Below are 20,324 nucleotides of genomic sequence, written 5' to 3'. Positions count from 1 at the left end.
CCTACAGATATGGTTGATCTTGAGTACATTAGGTATTTGGTGAAGTTCATGATCCGCACACGATAACTAGGAGGTGGATTGCACGACTTTATTGTAAACTATACATCTATAAATACAAACATTTGAACCCAATGATAGTAGTCGAATAGTTAATGTGAGACCTACCCCACCATCACGTCTCGAGCACCTACCAAATTATGTATGTACCCAATGATAGTAGTCGAATAGTTAACGTGAGACCTACCCCGTCATCACATCGTGAGCACCTACCAGATTATGTATGTAGATGATTGCATGACTTTATTGTAAACTATACATCTATAAATGTAAACATTTGAACCCAATGACATTTGTAGTGAATTCATGATGCAACACACTAGATGATAAACTGGGCAAGTGAACACAAATCATGTGTTAGTGACTTCATGATGTAACACGCTAGATGATCAACCTTCATTGTCAAATATATGGCTATGTCTAACCTTGCGTAATAAAAGCTTTTACTTACTGCATATTGTTGAAAATCAATTCTCCATCCTTGTCACATGATTAACTACTACAATGCCCCTTTTTCTAGGTGAGGCCAATGAGACATGGAATAACATGGATTCCCTGAAGATCAGCTTTTTCTGGGTAAGGCCATCAGTAGCGTGATGGTTAAGAGACAAGTTACATAGGCTTGGCATACATGTAAGTGCAGAATGAGATACCCATACTAGACTATACTAAGGATAGAGGGAGATCTTCTCAAGACATAATATCCTCACACTGCAGGCTACAAATTGTAATGCCCCATTTCCAAATGTCATATATAAAGGTATACTTATGGATTTCAAAAACCTTATGTAATTATTAAAAATTGGTATAATTATATAGATAAAATGAAAGAGTGAAAAATAGGTATCTTTATGATAAAAAACCAAAAGTAAGTCCACTTTAATATACATCACTATTTTGGAAAATGGTCCATGAAAGTTATTGATTATAGCCACCCTGATAATTCTAAGTACCATATAAGTATACTCTGCTACGTAACTTGAGTCTTACATAGACTATTGTAAGGTTCTACCAAACCTGTAATTTGGACCGAAGGCACGTATGAGCTAAAGAGAGGACTAGTTTAAAAGAAAGTACATTCTTTCAGTCTAATTTTTCTTATATGCATGCTTGATACATAAATGATGATTTCATTTTTATGTATTTATGGGAATACAAAGATATTTCATTTAATATGTAAGGTATCTTTAAAATCATCAATATAAGGGCCATGTGACAATCAATCACAACAAACAAATAACAAAAAAAAATTTCACATCGTGACAAAAAGATAATATTATCTAGATATCTTGAAATGAACATGTATTTTTGGTCGTTTTTCAAAAGAAAAAAGTTTTGAGGTAAAATACATATAAGGATTGAAGGGATATCTACTCCTTCTCTCTTCACGTCATGTAATATCTCAATGTAAGTTGATTGCACTCTATCGATGCATGAACATAAGGGCCATATAAATAGATAAGAACTTATTACCACTTTTCTACCATCTAGCCATATGTCCAATAGATAGAACATACATAGCTCTATGTATGCTCTATGCTCTGTTTGTGCTCCATACATGCTACACATGCACTATGTATGCTCTATTTATGCATACATAGAGCTATGCATGATCCATTTATGCATATATATAGAGCTTTGTATGTTCTATTTATTGGATACGTAAAGTTGTGCATGCACCATGAACCTTTACATGCTATATGTATGCAGACATAGAACTATGTATTCTCTATGTATGTATGCATAGATCTATACATGCTATATGTATGCATGAATGGATCATACATAGCTCTATGTATGCCCTATGAATGCATACATAGAGCATACAGAGCTCTATGTATGAATAAATAGAGCATACATAGCTATATGTAGGCTCATGTATGCATACAGAGTTCTTAATACCACCTAGATTGAAACAAGTAAGGGTGGTTAATGCATTTTCTTAAATGATGTAAGAACCTACTTTCTTATATTCATCATGAAATAAAAAAGTATGTGTGCGGTGTACGTAAGAGTTGAATGCAAGGAAAGATTTTCAATGGAGAGGTTCTAACTATAGTGCATCGCGTGTATGTGTTAGTGTATAGTGCATGAGTGGTGTAAAAAGTTGAGAGATTTTTGATAAATCTCTCCTCTAGAAAAGTAATGTTTGACGCCTATGCTTGCTCGTCTCACACAATTGACTTGACTTAGACTCTTATGTGTGTCTTTCAATCGCAGGCAGCTTGGATAATGATATATACATGAAAGAATTAAAGAGAAAAGGATAAATGATAGCTCTCCACCATGTTTTAAGGTTTTAAGCAACACAAGAGGACAATTTTTTAACCCATCCTCCACTTTTTTGGCGTCTAGGTATCTCCCCGAAAGTGACACAAATGGAAAGCCCAAATACACACACTCACTAGCTTAAGACTAACCAAGATAATTTCACTTACATTTCTCTTAGCGCCACGGATCTTATATCCTCACCCGCTATATTGGAGAAGAGGAAACCACGTTGATGCTAGTTATTACTTGAGAACACCCACCTCCCATTGTCATGGTAAGAGTTGTCTATGTAGAGCTTGGGACCCTCAACGGAGAAGAGATCTCTCACACTCTCACGTGCACAAAGCAATGAAGGAGGTAGTGTGCTCACCCAGTCCCAAAAGAGTATACATGGGAGATGCAGAGAGACAAGGAGCGAAAGAAGGTGCTACATGGTGGTAGTTAGACTTTCAGAGCCTCATATCTCCTCCTTCTCGGGGGTGTACTTTTAGGAAGACCTTAATATAGCGTGTATTTAAAGGGTATTAAAAATATAGAAATCCCCTTATGTAGGTAGATACCTATAAATGTTTCTCAAAATCTTTGTTTAAAAAACCTCCTAATCATCCCACATAGTAGATTTACATATTTTTAAGTGAACACCCCTCAATGTTTCCACCGAGGTGTAATCCTCATTCTCCAAGACCCATAGTGATTCCTTGTGTTGATTTCCTCATATTTCTACTTGGCAAGTGTTACAAGAAGTGGGGTTGTGCCTACACCTCTCACCATCCTTAGTGTGGCTCTTGAGACAAGCATGAGCCTCAGGGGCATGAATCTCGAGGGTGTGAACTTTTAACTAGCATGAGCCTCATGGGGGTGAACCTTCACGGAGTTAGCTAATTGCATAGCTCATTCACAAACACATGCACTTTCACAATGCATTCACAGGTTCTTCATAAAAACATATCTACCTTCATAGCACTCACTTGAGATTCACACACATCCACTCTTGAACCCATTGATTGAACTACATATGATCTTGTGACACAATGATCTAGATTACACTTAATTTGAGACCACTCAGGTTGTGAACTAGCTTTAGGCCACTCCACCTTTGTATATATTCTTGTTTTTTTCCTTTTTCTCTCTGCTTTCCTCTTTTTCTTACCTTGCATCCACACACACCCACCATACACAATCACACTTCCTTGTTGGAGGAGTTGCATGCTACTCGAGTAGTCATTCATTTATCTTTAGTTCATCATCATTATTTTTAGTTACTTTGTGCTTTAACGTTGATTTATTGAATTAGAGAAATATGTGATTCTTGATGTTTTCACGTTGTGATTCTTGATTTTGTAAAGCATAATTCAGTGTTGTAATGATAATTGTGTGGCATAGTACCCTACCCCAAAGGAAACACACCTACACATGCATTTAGATTAGTTCACTTCATGCAAAACACACAAATGCCCACATAGAGAACAACAAAAAACCATAAAACAAATAGAAAATAACAAAAAAAATTCAAAACAAAAAAACAAAAAGAGACATTATTGAAAGAAACAGGAGTGCGAAAGGGTAAAACAACAAACTTAACATCTATGTAAGGAATCTTCATTGGAACACAGAGCCACACTTCCCTTCCCCTTGAAAAGCTAAAATTGTGTCTTGCAAACATTCTTGACTAAAGGAGATATCTTTTTGAGGAGGTTAACCATATGTATTTGCGGTCTTGGTAAGTGATTGTGTCATTTACCGCTAGCCTTCTATATGAATTCACTGAGACTCAGGTCTCCTTGTGTGCTCCCCTACCACAACAAATCACGGGATGGGAATTGAGCAATTCCTAACCCCATATCTCTTGAAAAACCCTTTTTCAAAACCCAGTCTTCCTCAATGAAAATCACATATCTCGTATCTCTCGGTTGATCCATCCATCAATTCCTCTAGGTGCGTGTCCCATGCACATGATGAGATCCATGTTGGTGTGTGAATTTTCAAGGCACTCATCGATGCGACGACCATGTCATGCCCATGAGCTCGAGTATGGAATATGTCGTGATATACGAGCACTAAAGTGACAGGATCAACTTATGGTAAGTGATGCTTCTTATTTATTGTGCATTATACATTCAAGTTTTACATGATCTTGATAGGAAAGTTATTAGAAACCTGCATGTAGGTGTGATCTTTGTTGATGACGAGGATTAGGGGCATGGGATTGATCCATCTATGCTTCCTTACATGCGACATGATCAAGTGGTTTATAAATGGAGACATAGTCTCATCCTTTGCCTCTTGTTCCTCAATCTGAGAAAGATGGAAATCATTCCTTGCCCGATTGCCAATAGCCTCTCATATAGGCATATGATCGTAGACGCTATGGAGGGTGGCTGGGAGAGTCATTGCTGACTCACAGAGAGGTTTTTAGCTTTTTTGGTTCTTGCTATTTGATTGCACCATCTACAATTTCTAATGGTGTGGGCAAGGTCTTTTCATTACATAGATTTCCACATGCCAACTCATTCATAGGTCACTCTTATGACGTTTTGTGGGACTATCTATTCATGGGGCTCATGGCATCAGCTTGCTTGCTACATTAGGCGTATGACAACATATGGGATATGTGCTAACACTTCCTATACCACAAAAAGAGGCATTACGCATAATGAATGAGAGAAACTTTATATTGATGTTAGACCCTACACTCAAGAAAATATATTAGGGAAAATCAATAGTAGTAAAGGGAGGCATGAAAGAACTAATTGTAGTTTTTTGGATTGTGAGAATGGTCATGAGGAGTTACTAGTGAATTATGGTTGGTGTAGATGCCTGCCACCTCCTCATATCAAAGTAGATGGAATTTTAATTGTCATTTTGGCTAGAATTTTGTAAAAGGAAAATGGTCATTATTATCATTGTCTACAACTTTGTCATTGTCATTTATATTTTTGGCCACTGTCACATTGCATTCAAAAATCAAATATATTTTAGTGTATTTGAAATAAGTGTTACATACGATGTCATGATTTGATTAGATTTTATAGTGTGTATATTAGATGGTGGAAGGAAAAATTCAATACAAGTTATGCTTTGAATAAGGCTATGGCATGCTTTGTTGTCACTTCTCTTATTACTTTGGTGGCACTTATTCATTTGTGTTGTGTATTTACACTTGCATGATTCCACATGGATCCAATGTTGAAGATTATGATATTACGGAAGATGTGCCCATATACCACGAGGGTCACTCTTGATTGTTGGTAGAGTGTATGAGAATTATATGAACCCAAGGACCTAGTACTTTTCAAAGGTTGAGAGATCAATATGTCTCTCAGATAAAGAAACCTCACAACAATGAGCAACATAATGATGATTGCATGAATGCATTTCTTGACACGAGGATGATCCTCATCAAAAATTTCTTTGAGATGAATCATTCAAAAACATCTATGAGGGTTCCTCTTTCACACGATTAAGTGTGACCTTGTTCTCGTGAACCTCCAATCTCACTACTCCTAGAGCAATGCATTAGTTTTAGCATTACTCACACGAAAGTGAAATGCATTTGGATTTTCTCAACGTCATGATATGATATGTTCTTTGATGCAAGAGATGGGTTTGAGTTGGCCAATTACTCGATGATCCATAGGTGTTGTTGTAACCTCTTCCAACATTGTTCAATCCCGTTCTAGAGATTGATTAAATCGTCCTTGACCTGGATAAAAATAATGACCTCTTGCTGCAAATGCTTGTTCACCTCTTTTTTGATCTTGCATCTCTCCTCTAGATTTATTAAATAATCCTTGACCTTAGTAAAAACCATGGCCTCTTGCAGCAAATGCTTGTTTACCTCTATTTTGATCCTTCATCTATCCTCTCTTGATTTTCTCTTGAAGTAGCATATTTGAAATTATCTCAAAGGTTGGTGGAGTGTCTCTAGTCATAATAGTTGTAACCAACTTCCCATACTGCTTTCCTAAACCATTCAAAGCTATTTGAACCAACCTTTCATTATCCACTAATTCTCCAACTTCACAGAGCTCATGTATAATGCTTTTGAGCCTTACCAAGTAGTTTGGACCACTTTTGAAATGATTTCTCTTTGATGTGTTAAGCTTGTTCGCATGTTTCAATATAGCTATTTTTTTCTCTTACATGAGTATGCATGTTATCCTTTGCATTGAAGTGAATCGTATACTTATCCATTTATTATCTTTCTTGCCAAGATTCTTCCTCACAATAGGATCACATTTGGGTCTATGGGGCCAGTAACTATACAAGTAGCCTCTTCAAACCAAAAATAATTTCAATCTTAAATCTCCATGGTAGCATAGTTGTTATAATCAAGATTTCTCTTTTCATTGATGAAAAACATGTTGTCAAGGCCATCCAATGCTTTGAGATAGAATAAAAGTGAATGAAATAGGTGTACCTTAGAAGTATATAGCTCTTGCTTGTTGTAGACAATGAAAAGTGCTTCTCTAGAAAATATTCCATGATAGAAGAACTCCTTAGCTTGAGTAAGTCTTGAAGTAAATAGATGTGAAGCTGAACTGAGTAGATCTAATAAGTAGTAAATAGAATTGAACTAAACTCAGTAGATCTAATGTAATAGATTCTAGACAATGCTAACCTTGCAAAATAATATGCTAGGCTATGCTAGGCTTACTAGGAAATATGCTATTTGCTATTAGGCCCTAATACCATGTCAAAAGAATTGAGATTGTGCTCAAGAGTGAGCTTAGGTGTGCAAGAGAGAAATAAGGGTTAGAGTTATAAGAATGTTTTGTACCAGAGATCTACTCATTTTCTAACACATTCCACATGGGACGAGCACTTTGAATGCTTACAAAAAGTATTAATCAAATACAAAGAGTACAGGATCTCCTTCAATCCTCTCAAATGTCAATTCCAAGTTTAGCATGGAGTGATATTGGGAGATAAGAATGACATATCTATAGTTCAAAGTAAGATCTGAGTGATTGAAGAACTACCAACTCCCACAAACTTCAAGGGAGTGCAACGCCGCTTAATGGGCCACATGGGGTACTATCGACAATTTAGTATCTTTTATGCTGAGGTAGCATGTCTACTATCCAAATTCTTCATAATATTTGAGTGGAAAAATGAGTGTCAATAAGACTTTGAGGGGTTGAAATAAGCATTGGTCAATGCACCATATTCATGTAGATGCTTCAAAGTTTTCCACAAGATGTTCTTTGGCATAACCAGTTAGCATAAGCTAGACCTCCTAGTCAACTTTGCAAGTAGGATTCTTTAACAAGGTAGAGATCAACTACGCTATGATAAAGCATGAGAGGATAAGTGATGGTCTATGATAGGGGTTCACTTTCCATATAAAAGGGGATGTCAGCTAGGTTCACAAAACTCATAAAAACCCCCTATTTAGGTTTCTCTCAAGAATAAATTATACCCCCTTTTAAGCTTATGAGTCTTGCTTATGAAACTTAAGTACCCCATATTTAAGGTGTTAAAATCAAACAATAACTATTAATGCAGTAGTACATGAGGTAACATGCAACCCATATGGGTGTATACTACACTACAAGAGATGGGGAGCATAGCCGCATGAGGACCTGGGGGGCAGGAGCGGAGGGTGTGCATAGTTTCAGTGTGCATATCTATGCACATGGCTATATCCTCATGCATATGTATAGCTATATCCTCATGCATATGTATAGCCCCATATTGGGAAAAAAATCTAGACATTCTAGAAAAAGGTTGAGAGCTCAAAATATCCCAATATCACAAAAGAAGAAGTACAAAATGTAATGTAATACAATCAATTATGGACTAAAGCAAGACTAGCAAATTAAGAAATTGATTAATGAATAAAGGTGAGATCAACCTAAAATTTGTTGCATCTACCATAAAATTCGTACATGCTCTCAAGATCTATATGTTCCGTTGTAAGATCAACAAAAAAATCTATCCCATTGCTAATGGACTCAACATCATTATGCTCAGATTCAATTCCTTCCTCATTATCTTGGATAGTGACACCTTCATCTTGATTAGTTGGTGGTATCTCGCGTTCTTCATCTTGTACCGGACTTCTTGTAAAGGTGAGGGATTATGAGAAGAGCTCGAGAAGGGCTTGTGAAGGGAGAAGAGCTTGATAAGGGCAAGGGAGGACAAGGGATAGTAGGGTAAGGTACATGCCATAGCTACAAAGTATTGACCTTTAAACTTATGCACAAAGTAGAAGATGAGTGGAGAAAGAGAAAGTAGGTTGGGCAACATGCACGAGAAAGGTATCCGATTCTATTTTCCCAGTACGTAGCTATCATTCCACATGCTCCCCACTATTAATACCAAAGGCACCTCCTCTTTTACAAGAGAAGTATAGTGAGAAGATTGAGGGCTCCCCCTCCACTATAACCACCTACTCAGAGATAACCACTCCTAACTTGACATAAGCAGCATTCTAGATGGCATATAATAATGCCTCATATCTCTATGCATAAACCATAGTGTATGTAAAGGCTCTTGACCTAAACCATAGCATATGCATAGTCTAAACCATATGCTATGCATAGCCTATGCATATCCTATGCATACACTATGCATACCTTTTGCATAGCCTATATGTACACTATGCATAGGGTATGCATAGCATAGGCTATTCATAGGATATGCATAGCATAGGTATAGCATAGGATATACATAGGCTATGCATAGGGTATGTAAAGCATAGACTATGCATAGCTTCTGTATATGCTATGCATAATGTATAGCATAGACTATGCATAGGGTATGTATAGCATAGACTATGCATAGCTTCTGCATATGCTATGCATAACGTATGCATAGCCTATGCATAGGCTATGCATAGGGGCCATAGACTCTTGACCTAAACTTAATCCTCGACACCCAAGGGTGCAAAAACACAAATAGAAGAAGCACAAAAAAAGAGGGCTTACCTCTACTAGAGCCAAATCCATATGAACTGCTACGTGGCCAGAACCCTTAGTGGTTTTTCACTTGAATAGACATAAAAAATTATCATAATAAATCAAAACATTAGTTCATAAGTTCATAAGCACTATGCATAAGCCCTATGCATAATCCCTATGAATAGGCTATGCATAGGCCTTATGCATAGATATAGCCTATGCATAACATATGCATAGCATCTACATAGTGTATGCATAGCCTATGCATAATCCCTATTGCATAAGGCCTATGCATAGCCCTATGCGTAAGGCTATGAATAAGGCCAATGTCTAACCTTATTGTTGCAAAATAGCTATGCATAAGGCTATGTATAATCCGTATGCATAAGTCTATGCATAAGCCCTATGCATAAGGCTATGTATAATCCGTATGCATAAGTCTATGCATAAGGTTATGTATAATCCGTATGCATAAGTCTATGTATAAGCCCTACCGAAAGATATACCGACGACCATAGCAGTAATTTTTTTTGGACAGAATGGTGTTGCCAGGCTGCCTGCAGTCAACATGACTCAACAGCAGTAAAAAGACAGCACCATTCGGACAAAATAGAGCACAAAAGACAATCGTGCTCATTTTTTTATTTTTCAGATAAACAAGAAACATTACTCATGAATATTTTGATCATATACTAATAGTTTAGAGGACTTACATTATGGTAATGCCTCCCAATTGATGGTCTCTCCTTCTGCCTCAAGCGTACTTCTCTTCTAGCCTTCTAATATGTGAGATCCCTGTTCCCACCGGGCAACGGATTCAGGATACTAGCAGCGGAAGTAGCACTTCTCGCGCGGGACAGGGGTCCCACATTCGGGGCCTCACCCACGGATATCCGGATAAGAGACTAATCCGTCCGTCGGTTGTTCCAAAACCGAACCCGAAAAAACTTCCTTTACCGGAAAGCACGGGCGATTCCACCAGGAAAACTTTTTACTCTAACGTAGTCAAGAACATTTCTGATCAAGCTGATCGAATTGCATCTTCAAGATACTTGATCAGATCAAGGAAGAAACTTGCACTTGGATCATTGAGATCAACGCTTTTTTCCCCATTCAAGAGGCACAGCCGTTGATTCCTATCCATAGAACAATTATTGTCCGGGATTTACTTTATCTATCGTAATAACAAAAGTTGAGTCTTGATTTATGGATCCATCAGTCCAGCCTAACCCCATCCGATCCCATGGGTTAGCCAACCGCCCAGCCACTGTAGTGATGGGATCCAATTAAGAATTTGGTTAGGTTTTGTCCCGGGTACCAAGGAAAAGAGTTCCAAGGCCCCCCTAGCAGGAAGTTCATGCAAAATAAAACTAGTCACACCACTTACACACCCAATATGAGATTGCCTTTTCATAGATTCAACTAGTATTAAAACAATCCTTTAATAAAACAATAGTATCACTGATCACCATCTTCCAAATTATCCGATTGACAATTATGCTAAAAGTAACACTTTTATAATAAAATATTCATCTCTTATGCATACCTCTATGCATGAAATTCAATTATGCTAAAAGTAACACTTTTATAATAAAATATTCATCTCTTATGCATACCTCTATGCATGAATTTCAATTAAGCTAAAAGTAACACTTTTATAATAAAATATTCATCTCTTATGCATACCTCTATGCATGAATTTCAATTATGCTAAAAGTAACACTTTTATAATAAAATATTCATCTCTTATGCATACCTCTATGCATGAATTTCAATTAAGCTAAAAGTAACTCTTTTATAATAAAATATTCATCTCTTATGCATACCTCTATGCATGAAATTCAATTATGCATAATATAAAAATCAATTTCTCTAGGATTACAATGAATATCTTTCAATTAATCTAGGATGATAATTCCTAGAATATGGTAGGAAGTCCTCTTTTTATGCTTTGAATGAAATTATTTTATGAGTAATTTTTATAAAAATTTTGCCATAGCTCCGCTGTGCTATGACTGATAAATCTCAATTTTTCTAAGGGATAAAGCTTATCTTTAAGGAAATCATTAGAATGATCCCTAATTGGATCATTAATTCCTAATGGATTGAATCATCAATATTCATGAAATACATAAACTAAAAGCATAGAAAAAAGCCATTAATTTGACCTCAAGTATAGATTAATCTTGGATTAAGGAAAAGCTTTATGAATAGCTTTATTTGGATTGAGAATGGGTCATGAGTATGACCATTTCTTGAGTGAGAGAGAGAAATTACATAAAAACCATTTGAATAAAGCATAAATGAAAATTTATGTAATTCTTAACTATCATTAATCAATTAACTTCAATAGCATTCATCAATTTATGTAACTCTTCACTACCATTCATCAATTAACTTCAATAGCATTCAAAAACCATTCCAAATAAGCTTCTCAAGCTTGAGAGGGGTTGAGAAGAGAGAAGCATTGAGAAATTATAGAAAAGATCAAAATTCACCATTTACCTTACAAATTGCTTGATTCTTTGTTCACGGTAGAGGCCCCCAACCAATCAATTGGTTAAGTACGTTGATGGAGCCACCAATGGGGATTAAAGAAAGAGGGAAGTTCCAATTTCTTCAATTTGGAGAGAATTTTAGAGAATAGTAGAAACTAGCATTATTTTAGCATAACTCTAGTATAGTAAAATTCTTCTATTTTTTTCAAAGGACTCATGTTTTATTTATAGGAGAGTGAAGCTCTAACCAAAGCTAACTGAATTCTAGAATTTTCCAAATTCAGTTTGGTTGAATTTGGACTAGATTTGGACCTAGTTTGGTTACTTTTTGATTCGGTTTGGTTCCATTTTGATTTGGTTTGGTTCAAGAGAGAGGAGAGATAAAAATATCACATTATATTTGAGTTTAAAACTCATTCAAGCATGTGAAATATGCACCTCCTTTAAAGAATTTCCCTTCCTTACATATGTGTCAAAATGGAATCATTATACCCAAAATATCTCATATTTTTAATATTGCTCATAGTTTTTTACTAATAAACCTTGTACATTTTCAACTCTTCATCTTATGTGAGCATTTACTCATTTTTGGATACTCAATTTATCTCATTTTTTTGATATTACTCATAGTTTTTTACTAATAAACCTTGTACATATTCAACTCTTCATCTTATGTGAGCCTTTACTCATTTATCTCCTCCCTACACATGGATTGATACTATTGGCCCATAGGAACCTTAATTGGACCATAATCCAAATTTTTTTGAAAATCTAGACCCTTAGGCTAAGATCCTTTATACCCATTTCCAATAAATTCCAATTGCACATTGGAAAGTTCTTTTTGAATTTCTGTTTCAGGGAAACTTATTTTAATAAGATGAGATAATTTTTTATCTAAAAATATTAAAAATCTAAATATTCTCTCTCTAGAATATTTTCTCTCTCTAGGTTAAAACAGGCAAAAACAAGATCTCTTATATTCCTGAAGAGGGATTTAATTACATGGGAAGATACTAGACATCAAAAAGGGGTTGGGGGAGGCATCTTACATTCTACCCCACTTAAAAAACGCGAGATGTCCTCATCTCGCAAGTGGAGTATGATCTCTTTCATCTTCTTCTTCTTCTTCAATCACTTCTTTCAGCGTTACGCCTTGGAAGTGGACGGTCGATTTTTCCCTGGTATTCTGCTAGAGTATGGATGACTTGAGAACTGTCGGTTAAGCCCCTGGTTTTCAATTGCAGTATAGATCTGCCCTTTTTTCCTCTTCTACTTTATCTGAAATTGTGACTGCTCTGGCTGCTTGCAGTCTGAGGTGGAATTCTTTCTCTTTGGTTGTTCCTGTTCTGGAAAGGATTTCTGAGGTTACTCTGGACAGAGTCAGATGGTTGGGTTGGAGTTCTTCTGGGGTTACCCTGGCTTGGGTGAGACGGACCTTGGTATGAAGGGGTTGGTCTCTGAATTCAGGGCCCTAGACTTCCCTGTCCCCTTGACATGGCAGGCGTTGGGCAGTCTTTTAACTGATGACCAAAACCTTGGCATCCAAAACACCGGTTCTCACTTCTAAGTTCATTGTTCTGAATCCTTAAAATAGGTGGGCCTCCTGAGAAAGTATTATGGGGGAAGGGTCTTCCTTCACTTTGGAATCTTCCTGCATCCTGATTCTGAATGAGCCCTTGCTGCCTCTTTAGGGGTGGAAAGTTTGAAGTACTTCCCTGGGCTTGGAATCTTTTAAAGTTAGTGCAGGCTTTGGTGGGACCTTTATTACAAAGGCTTTGGCAAAATCCTTTGCCATTTTTACTGCTTCAGCCATGGACACTGGCTTGGCATTTTTGACCAGTGTGTCCAAGGGTTCGTTCATTCCGCGAATGAACCTGGCCATGAGCTGTTCTTCATCTAGAGGTGGTGAGTATTTGAGTAGAAGAGCAAAGGCCTGGTGATATTCTTCAATGGTTTTGTTCTCCTGCTTTAGCTCTAAAAATTCGTTCATTTTGGTTTCCACCCAAAAATCCAGGGGGACAAAATCTCTTTCTCAAATAGGTTTTTAGGTCGTTCCAGGATTGAGTATTTCTGTTCAGACGGTTGGTGTCACAGTGGTTCCTCCATGCTACCCTGGCTATTTCCACTATTTTCAACTGGCCAAGAGCCATTTTGCTCAGCTCATTATAACCTGTGACGTCAAAATACTCTTCCATGGCTTCCACCCATTTCTCCACAGTCTCACCCAGGTTCTCCCCTTCTCCTTTGAAGGGTCCTGGCTGAGTCCTATGAAGAGCCTTGCGAACGTCAGGGTCAAGTTCGTCATCTTCAGAGACAGGGTCTGGCTGCTGACGGCTACGGTTTCCTCGTCTCATGATTCTGTCAAAAATTTATATATTAGAGAGAGAATAGTTATAAGATTAGAAGGGAGGTTCTTATCTCTGAATACCTCAAAAGCTGGGGAGAAATCTTACATTCTATCCCACTAAAAAAAAGTGCGAGATGTCCTCATCTCGCAAGGTAGAGGACAACTCTTTTTCTTAAGATCCAATTTTATTCTGGGGTTCCTTATATTCTAGTCAACCCAACAGAATACTGGGATAAATATCCCTTTTATAGAACTCATCATTAAATAACAATTCATTCAGATCATATCATTCATATCTTTAACATGATAATGGTCCATTAGACCGAAAAATTTCCTTCTGAACATTCCTTCATGGGAATTTTTGTCAAGTAAGTTATCAATTTGTCATCCCTTAACTTGATCTACCGAGTCAAGTGTTAACAGTAGCAATCTGACAACACAATCCACTAATCTCATAGTGATTTGCTGAATTCATTATCATCATTCCTGTTATGAATATCATCACAGGGACTCGTCCCAGTCATCCTCATTGTGGTTTCGCTCAGCTTATTACATTTCAACTAAATTTTAAAAATCATCATTTTTCAATCAGAATCCAAATCAATTCATCAATTCTCAAACAGAATTAAAAATCATATCAACCACATTCAAATTCATCATCTGGATAGCATTAACGCTTATAATTTCAAGTCTTAGATTTACTCGTATATACTGTCAGTAAAGAGCTGCAGTTATACTCTCGGTATATACGGTAGTCATGGTACTTGGAACTATAAGGTAAATATCATCATGTCTAGGCCTTAAGCAAGTCAGGGATTCTAGATAATTGCGGTACTTCCATCTGAAGACCCAATTACTAATTTACAAATTTCAGTTTGAATATCAAATTGTATGACTTATATCACACAATTACAACCTTTTTGTGTTTCTTGATAAATTTTTTGACATATTTGGCTTCTCAGTTGATCTTAAGATTAACCAATTGGCTCTGATACCAACTGTGAGATCCCTGTTCCCACCGGGCAACGGATTCAGGATACTAGCAGCGGAAGTAGCACTTCTCGCGCGGGACAGGGGTCCCACATTCGGGGCCTCACCCACAGATATCCGGATAAGAGACTAATCCGTCCGTCGGTTGTTCCAAAACCGAACCCGAAAAAACTTCCTTTACCGGAAAGCACGGGCGATTCCACCAGGAAAACTTTTTACTCTAACGTAGTCAAGAACATTTCTGATCGAGCTGATCTAATTGCATCTTCAAGATACTTGATCAGATCAAGGAAGAAACTTGCACTTGGATCATTAAGATCAACGCTTTTATCCCCATTCAAGAGGCACAGCCGTTGATTTCTATCCATAGAACAACTATTGTCCGGGATTTACTTTATCTATCGTAATAACAAAAGTTGAGTCTCGATTTACGGATCCATCAGTCCAGCCTAACCCCATCCGATCCCATGGGTTAGCCAACCGCCCAGCCACTGTAGTGATGGGATCCAATTAAGAATTTGGTTAGGTTTTGTCCCGGGTACCAAGGAAAAGAGTTCCAAGGCCCCCTAGCAGGAAGTTCATGCAAAATAAAACTAGTCACACCACTTACACACCCAATATGAGATTGCCTTTTCATAGATTCAACTAGTATTAAAACAATCCTTTAATAAAACCATAGTATCACTGATCACCATCTTCCAAATTATCCGATTGATTCAATTTCCCATCATTCCTTCATCAGATTATAGTTCGTAGCCCATAATACTCGGCAATATAATCACTTATCAAGATGGACTCTCGTTGAAGATCAGCAAGATCAACCAACAGATCCATATAAAGAGCCATGGACTCATCCATTGAAGACCAGCAAGGTCAATCAACCAGATCCATGCCCGGTTTCAGAAAACAACTCTTACTCGTTGTTCCAATATCTTCCTCGACGCACGCGTGGGTATCCTAGGTGACCCAGAGCCCGAGCACCGTATGGTCAGCACCCTCTAGGATCCTTCGCTCATAGGCCGCTTCCTTGGTCCCTCATCCACCGTACCGGAAGCTCACCATTTTAATCGAACCGAGGCTGGTCAAGACCTCGGTCGACTTTGCTACGCGAGACGTCCTCCATTGACTCTCCGTCAGCAGTTGCAACTTTATCAGTTAGGTCTCCATCACAAGACAGTCAAAATGCTTCCCCAACATTCTTGACATAAAACAGCCATTTACAAACAGCATTTACAAACAGTTTACAAATACAGTTTCTATATTAACTCTCATTTTTTCACATTATCCCTCATTAATCCACATTACTTATTCCACATTCCATTTATATGTGTACTCATCCAATCACCTCATTTTTCATCTCTTCACTTTAGATTCCTTCACATCACATATCATATATTCACATCCATACATTCACATCCATACATCCACATCTACATGCTTATCTCCATTTTCACATCCTCATTTATACATCCACATCCCATATCCACATTCATACATCCACATCCCATATCCACATTCATACATACACATCCATATCCACATCCACATGCATACATCCATTATCACGTCCTCATTCATACATCCACATCCACATACATACATACATCCACATCCACATTCCTATTCACATCTATATCCTCATTCACATCCATACATCCACATTCATGCATCCACATCTACATGCATACATCCATACATACCCATCCACATTCACATCCATATTCTCACCCTATCACAACCCATATATATCTTATCCCATCACATACACTTCTTACCTCATCCCATACACATCCTATCACTTCTTTACTCATCTTATCACATCCTAACTCATCTCATATGCATCTTATCACATCCTAACTCATCTCATATGCATCTTATCATATCTTATCACTTCCCATATCTTTTACGCATACTTCTATGCATGAAATTCAATTATGCTAAAAGTAACACTTTTATAATAAAATAATCATCTCTTATGCATACCTCTATGCATGAAATTCAATTATGCTAAAAGTAACACTTTTATAATAAAATATTCATCTCTTATGCATACCTCTATGCATGAAATTCAATTATGCTAAAAGTAACACTTTTATAATAAAATATTCATCTCTTATGCATACCTCTATGCATGAATTTCAGTTATGCTAAAAGTAACACTTTTATAATAAAATATTCATCTCTTATGCATACCTCTATGCATGAAATTCAATTATGCTAAAAGTAACACTTTTATAATAAAATATTCATCTCTTATGCATACCTCTATGCATGAATTTCAATTATGCTAAAAGTAACACTTTTATAATAAAATATTCATCTCTTATGCATACCTCTATGCATGAATTTCAATTATGCTAAAAGTAACACTTTTATAATAAAATATTCATCTCTTATGCATACCTCTATGCATGAATTTCAATTAAGCTAAAAGTAACTCTTTTATAATAAAATATTCATCTCTTATGCATACCTCCAGGCATGAAATTCAATTATGCATAGTATAAAAATCAATTTCTCTAGGATTACAATGAATATCTTTCAATTAATCTAGGATGATAATTCCTAGAATATGGTAGGAAGTCCTCTTTTTATGCTTTGAATGAAATTATTTTATGAGTAATTTTTATAAAAATTTTGCCATAGCTCCGCTGCTATGATGACTGATAAATCTCAATTTTTCTAAGGGATAAAGCTTATCTTTAAGAAAATCATTAGAATGATCCCTAATTGGATCATTAATCCCTAATTGATTGAATCATCAATATTCATGAAATACATAAACTAAAAGCATAGAAAAAAGCCATTAATTTGACCTCAAGTATAGATTAATCTTGGATTAAGTAAAAGCTTCATTTGGATTGAGAATGGGTCATGAGTATGACCATTTCTTGAGTGAGAGAGAGAAATTACATAAAAACCATTTGAATGAAGCATAAATGGAAATTTATGTAGTTCTTAACTATCATTAATCAATTAACTTCAATAGCATTCATCAATTTATATAACTCTTCACTATCATTCATCAATTAACTTCAATAGCAATCAAAAACCATTCCAAATAAGCTTCTCAAGCTTGAGAGGGGTTGAGAAGAGAGAAGCATTGAGAAATTATAGAAAAGATCAAAATTCACCATTTACCTTACAAATTGCTTGATTCTTTGTTCATGGTAGAGGCCCCCAACCAATCAATTGGTTAAGTATGTTGATGGAGCCACCAATGGGGATTGAAGAAAGAGGGAAGTTCCAATTTCTTCAATTTGGAGAGAATTTTAGAGAATAGTAGAAACTAGCATTATTTTAGCATAACTCTAGTATAGTAAAATTCTTCTATTTTTTTCAAAGGACTCATGTTCTATTTATAGGAGAGTGAAGCTCTAACCAAAGCTAACTGAATTCTAGAATTTTCCAAATTCAGTTTGGTTGAATTTGGACTAGATTTGGACCTAGTTTGGTTACTTTTTGATTCGGTTTGGTTCCATTTTGATTTGGTTTGGTTCAAGAGAGAGGAGAGATAAAAATATCACATTATATTTGAGTTTAAAACTCATTCAAGCATGTGAAATATGCACCTCCTTTAAAGAATTCCCCTTCCTTACATATGTGTCAAAATGGAATCATTATACCCAAAATATCTCATATTTTTAATATTGCTCATAGTTTTTTACTAATAAACCTTGTACATTTTCAACTCTTCATCTTATGTGAGCATTTACTCATTTTTGGATACTCAATTTATCTCATTTTTTTGATATTACTCATAGTTTTTTACTAATAAACCTTGTACATATTCAACTCTTCATCTTATGTGAGCCTTTACTCATTTTTGGGTATCTTCTTTTACAAATTGGATTTATCTCCTCCATACACATGGATTGATGCTGTTGGCCCATAGGAACCTTAATTGGACCATAATCCAAAATTTTTTAAAAATCTAGACCCTTAGGCTAAGGTCCTTTATACCCATTTCCAATAAATTCCAATTGCACATTGGAAAGTTCTTTTTGAATTTCTGTTTCAGGGAAACTTATTTTAATAAGATGAGATAATTTTCTATCTAAAAATAATAAAAATCTAAATATTCTCTCTCCAAAATATTTTCTCTCTCTAGGTTAAAACAGGCAAAAACAAGATCTCTTATATTCATGAAGAGGGATTTAATTACATGGGAAGATACTAGACATCAAAAAGGGGTTGGGGGAGGCATCTTACATAATAGTTTAGAGGACTTACATTATGGTAATGCCTCGCAATTGATGGTCTCTCCTTCTGCTTCAAGCATCTTAAATAAGGCCACAAGGCCATATTTGTGAGCGTACTTTTCTTCTCGCCTACTTGGTGGCGATTCATGGCCAACTCCTACATAAAAGATTAACAATTACAACTTTTAGAGATCAACATTTAGCCCTCATACATACATTTAGATAAACAAAATTGTACAAATACTTACGAGTTCATGGCGCATGGTTTCATAACCACCACTTTCAAGATGAGAAGACTCTACTGTTTGAAGTCTCATCCTTGCCACCTCTCTTTGTTGTTGAAACCTCTCTGGTGTCTCTGTGAGCTCCTGAGCTATGGCTTCCCACTCCCTATCATCTAGCCAAACAGGTTTCTCTTTCCCCTCTCTAAATGTATCTCTCACCTCTGACCTACGATGCCCCATCAAAATGCGAGCTGTATATTGTATCCACTCATTAGAGACGACATTCATAGGGTCAGATGTGGCTGAAACTCTTGCTTTATCTTTGTATTTATGTAATTTTTCTTCTCCTTCTCTTACTGATCCCATAAAGTCATAACAGAGTTGTGAAACTGTATAGTGCACAATTGTCGAATTCGTGTCTTCATTGCCTTCCCTGCACTATTCATTATAGGTGTCCCATCCCTAATTGTGTATATCTTGTTGTTGTCATGGTCATGTGCAACCCAAGGAGTGGAAGGTGAACCCATGGGTGTGCTATCAACAGATGAGAGCGAAGGACGACGCTCACGTGGTGGTGGTGTCACAACATCTGTGGCACTACCACCACAACAACCTCCCCCTGAAGACCTACTACGTGAGCGACGTCTATGTGAAGAGGTGGTAGATCGAGCTGTAAGAGGAGTGGAAGGCTGTGTGGTATGAAGTGTGGGAACTGCTTTCGTACCTACAGGTGTGGGAACTGCCGTCATGAAGCCAGATGGTGAGGCAGATGTCCCTGCTCCACCAGAACCCCAATAAGTTTGAGCCATGGCTCTCTGCTGTGGACGAGA

The sequence above is a fragment of the Cibotium barometz genome, chromosome 43 (assembly GCF_041138505.1).
Source record: "Cibotium barometz isolate CiBa-2024 chromosome 43, ASM4113850v1, whole genome shotgun sequence".
Classification (NCBI taxonomy): domain Eukaryota; kingdom Viridiplantae; phylum Streptophyta; class Polypodiopsida; order Cyatheales; family Cibotiaceae; genus Cibotium; species Cibotium barometz.
This window is presented reverse-complemented; position numbering follows the sequence as displayed.